General features: G+C 47.3%; 1 protein-coding gene across 12 annotated transcripts in view; it reads left to right on the forward strand.

Moving 5' to 3' along the window:
- Positions 1–1,354: 1,354 nt before the first annotated feature.
- The window catches only part of LOC143274661 (uncharacterized), a 76,130-nt gene continuing 72,484 nt past the window's right edge, over positions 1,355–5,000 (forward strand). The window contains exons 1-4 of one of the 12 annotated variants that reach the window (XM_076578551.1): positions 1,363–1,537; positions 2,276–2,320; positions 3,327–3,505; positions 4,004–4,700. The gene's annotated coding sequence lies outside the window, so the exon portion shown is untranslated. Of the gene's footprint in view, positions 1,538–1,561; positions 1,694–2,275; positions 2,321–2,546; positions 2,625–3,326; positions 3,506–4,003; positions 4,701–5,000 lie in introns of those variants that run through there. The other 11 variants (XM_076578568.1, XM_076578576.1, XM_076578584.1 and 8 more) reach the window with 11 other exon arrangements.

Raw genomic sequence — 5,000 nt, forward strand, 5'->3', positions numbered from 1 at the left:
CTCCCCAACCACCAGATGTGCCACTAGAGACGAAACAAAAAAGGCAAGGGCAAAAAGTTGATTTCCTGTGCTCCCCAAGCTGGACCGCTGTGGGGGAGATTGAAACGTTACATGCATCTTTTTAACAAACCATTCAAACAAAAAAGAGTGATGTCAAAATAACACTGACACACACACGCACACACACACGCACACACACACACACACACACACACACACACACACACACACACACACACACACAAGCTCATTCGCGAAAAAAACATGCAAATACACATTCATAAGTAATTCATCCTCAGCCATTAACAACAGACACAACTTTACCGAAAGAAAGTACAAATAGAAAAAAACAAGTGATTTAAGTTTTAACAACACACACACACGCGCGCACGCACGCACGCACACACACGCACGCACACACACACACACACACACACACGAAACACGCAGCACTACAAAGCACCTATACTACCCTAATCACATCACCCACTCTCGCGGGCCCCCACCCCCACCCCCACCCCCTTCCCCCTCCTCCCTCCACCCTCCACTGCCTCCATCACTATCGCCACCCCCAGCACTCCCATCATCAGTTCAACCTCCCCAAGTCCTTAACCACCTCCACCACCTCCCCGCCCGACCCTCGACTCCCCCCCCCCAACCCCCCCCCCCCCCCCCCCTGGTTCTTCTCCTCTCCCTATTTATTTCGCTCCCTTCGCCACCCCATCCCCCAGCCCCAATTTTATCCTCGCTATCCCCATGTCAGCAGGTTTTTCAGCCGTATAAAAGGAGTAGCCACGTCTCTTTGACTCCCACAACAACCAGTTTAACTGGCCAGGATACTTGTCCGAGAAGCTGTTGTGCGCGCATGTATGTATGTTTTTATACATATATATATATGTATATCATGTGGCGTGTGTGAGTGTGTGTGTGTGTGTGTGTGTGTGTGTGTGTGTGTGCGTGTGTGTGCGCGCGCGCGCGCGTGTGTGTGTGTGTGTACGCGCACGTGCGCGCCGGCGTGCCAGTGCCTGCCTTCCTAACAATAAAAACCCCGTGCGTATCTCGGTGCCACCGACTGCTGTCAGTCAGCACTGCACACACCCACCTTCACTCCCCGTCTCTCTCTCTCTCTCTGGCACTGCCTGTGTGACTTGCTTGCTTGCCAACTAACTTGTCTCTTCCACCCCTAACCCCCTCCCCTCCTCCTCCTCCACCCCGTCTAGCCCCTCCCAGCCCCCAGAGCTCCATACCGACGCCCCCCTTCCCCGTCGCCCCCACCCTCCCCTTCCCCTCCCCCCCGCAACCCCCTCATTCGGAATTGTTCCGGAACAGCCGGTGGTGGTACAACAATCAGTACGGCAACGACAGTGGTGGTGGTGGGATGTTTGTTACCTACCTACCTTCGTTTACCTGACTGACGACTTACAAACAACAAGCTGCGTTGCGCGCGGTGTCAGATAAAAAGTTACAGCACATGAAACGGACGGGTGAACAGAGGGGAAAAAACAAACAACCAAACAAAACGGCTGCTGTGTAAACGGTAGGGTACATGTCTTGAACCATTAAACCCTCTCTTAGCCCCCGAACCGCTCTCTGTTAACCTGTGGGATTTGCAACAAATCTCCTGCGGCGGTTTAAAAGAGGATTCCGCGCTGGTTTCTTTTCACCGAAAACGTTTCTCGGATTGTAAGGACCAGTGAGATAAGACTTTTCAAAGTTTTTTTGTTTTGTTTTGAAAGCAGGCTTATGTTTTGAGTTGTGAATTAACCGCTTTGATTTGCTAGACTTTTCCATGGATTCTTGTGACCGTTGCCGCGTGTAATATTACAGCTCTGTTCAGAGTTCAGCGGTGCAAAAGTGGCGGGAAAAAGAAAGAATTAGATAATCCAATCAGGGGAAAAGACGGATTAAAATAATCCAATCAGCTGCCATTTCATTGGTCAGCGCTCCACTGAGACGGTCGGAACGGTTTCTGGTTGATCTTCATTGCATGCTTTGGAAGAAAAAGTTTCTTGCTTGCAGTTAAGGTAGGAATAAGCGGCCGTCGAAGTATTTTATCTTTGAAGAGTGGAAATTGATCTATCTATCTTATAGATAGATAGATTTAGATAGATAGATAGAGATTGGAAAATGGCTCAAATGAAATGAAAGCACTTTCTGTCATTTTTCTTTATCTTTGTTGGGGTATGTCAGTTAGAAGTATCGGATGATTAAGTATTGACACCTGTGGTATTTCTCTTCGTGTACTAATCATTTCGTTTCAATCTTATTCGCCAAGCCGCAACGTACGTGGGACATACGCTTATCATTGAGCCCAGTGCAGGTATGTTCTATAAAATCATTGAAAAGAATGCGATCCATTATTTTGTATCATCTTTCGTATTTAGCAATGATATATGTACTAAAGTGGGAAAAATAGAAGTTGGGGGACCCACCAAAACAACACAGAGAGAGGGAGGGAGAGAGAGAGAGGGAGAAGAAGAGGAAGAGAAGTGGGTAAACATAAAAAAAGAAATCGCCAAATATTTATATATCTTTTTAATCTTGAGTGAGGGGTAAGATTACACTTCTGGCAAACACTTCATCAAGATACGAAACGTCTGAGCAACTGACGGTACTTTCAGCAGGTGAGCAAGTTTTGTTTCCAGAATTTATCGGTGCTGATGTATGTATGTTTTTTCTTCACTGTCTGCTAGCAACTCAAGCGATTGTCGTCGAATTCGGACAGGGAAATGGTAGTCTATGCTATAACTGGATGGGCCAGGAGGGAAGGGATTATTTTTTAATGTCCAGTCACAAACGTACCGATTAGTGTAGATATCTTGTCAAGGTATCAATTTTCACATTTGAATGATTAAGTTGAAACAATGGGAGAGGAACATATCGGAAAGCACATTTTTTCAAAAACCTTAATCATTAACTTGGCCACTGGAGACAGTCCGGAATACCACTAATTCTTTCTCATGGTAACCGCCTTGACATTTTGCACTATGTCAAATTCTTTTACTGGAAACGAAATCAAGGTCTGGCACGATTCTGTTTCTGTTTCTTTTCTTCTTCTTCTTCTCTCCCCAGTGTAACAGATTACCGTCACTGGGAGTTCATCCAAAAGTTCACCCCCCCAACGCAGTCCTTCTGTTTGTATATATATCTACCTCTGAGTGTATGTGTGTGAATGTGGAGTGAGGGTTGGGTAGGGTGCCGTGTAAACGTGCGCGAATGCATGTGCACGTCAGTGCGCTCGAATGCGCACACGCACTGAAGAGCGCGCGAGGGGCGTGAAAGAAGTACCCTGTGGCTTTCCAAAGCAAATGTAAACACCTTTTCAGCGCTCTGACTTGGGGCCAATTTGAAGAAACGTCTGTAACACCCCTCACGCGGAACGTGCAACTGTGCGTCTGGAATTTGGCTGGAAAACAAAAAGCGACAAACAAAAGCCGAAGGAATGTGACTTATTGCTCTCGTTCTGCCCAAGACGGACTCAGCAGACACTGAAAAGCTGGCATGAGTGGGTGAAGCACTTCGCCAAGGGGGCGGCAGAAAATGCAGACACTTTACTGAGGGGGCGTGGGGGTGTGGGAGGGGGCGGTAAAAAGGTAGACACTTTACTGAGGGGGCGTGGGGGTGTGGGAGGGGGCGGTAAAAAGGTAGACACTTTACTGAGGGGGCGTGGGGGTGTGGGAGGGGGCGGTAAAAAGGTAGACACTTTACTGAGGGAGGGGGGAGGCGGCAAAAAGGTAGACACTTCACTGAGGGGGCGGTAAAAAAGTAGACCACTGAGGGGGCGGCAAAAAGGTAGACACTTTACTGAGGGGGCGGCAAAAAAGTAGACACTTTACTGAGGGGGCGGCAAAAAGGTAGACACTTTACTGAGGGGGCGGCAAAAAGGTAGACACTTCACTGAGGGGGCGGCAAAAAGGTAGACACTTTACTCAGGGGGCGGCAAAATGGTAGACTGCGTCAAGGTCTTTGCTCAGTGTGTGACTGCTTCTGGAACGATCGACAGGAGTTTTTAATACCAATCTTCTCGTGCACCTTGTGGACAGACAGGAACGGTCATCTCCTATAGAGAACAGGGACCGACGGGAACAATCCTTTCACCGGTAAAAAGTATAGTGGACAGGCAGGAACAATCCTTTCACCGGCAAAAAGCATAGTGGACAGGCAGGAACAATCCTTTCACCGGTAAAGAGCATAGTGGACAGGCAGGAACAATCCTTTCACCGGTAAAAAGTATAGTGGATAGACAGGAACAATCCTTTCACCGGCAAAAAGCATAGTGGACAGGCAGGAACAATCCTTCACCGGTAAAGAGCATAGTGGACAGGCAGGAACAATCCTTCACCGGTAAAGAGCATAGTGGATAGACAGGAACAATCCTTTCACCGGTAAAGAAAATTGTGAACAGACAGGAACTGGTAAAGAGAATGACTGGTGGACAGACAGGAGCAATCCTTTCACCGACACTGAACATTGTGGAAAGGCAGGAACAATCCTCTCCTACAGAGAATAGTGGACAGACATGAACAATCCTGGGTATAGTGAACAGAAAGGAGCAGGACCAATCTTCTCCCACTCGCACAGAGCATAGTGGACATACTGGGAGAACAATCCTCTCCATAGTGGACGAAGGCTGACCAAGACTTCCTTGAACACAAAGAGCGCAAGTTCTCGGTCTCTGATAGATCGGCGCACGGTTGAAGGTAAGCACGCCTTTTTGTTGTCTGATAATAGATGAAGTTGTGAAGACCATGTACACAATTTACTTACTCTGGGCAGCGCTGACAGTCAGATACAGGTTTGCTCGACACTTAACTTGCACGCGACAGCAAAAGCAAGCACATACTCTTTTTGTTGTCGGATGTAAATGAAGTTGTAGAGTCTCTATCGCGTAACCCTGTTCACTTATTGGCATTCGTATCAACACAGGTTTACTTTGACATTAAACTTACACATGACAAAAAAAAAAAAAAAAAAAAAAAAAAATCGTTTCGTTACACGAT

The sequence above is a fragment of the Babylonia areolata genome, chromosome 2 (genome assembly GCF_041734735.1).
Source record: "Babylonia areolata isolate BAREFJ2019XMU chromosome 2, ASM4173473v1, whole genome shotgun sequence".
In the NCBI taxonomy this organism is placed as follows: Eukaryota; Metazoa; Mollusca; class Gastropoda; order Neogastropoda; family Buccinidae; genus Babylonia; species Babylonia areolata.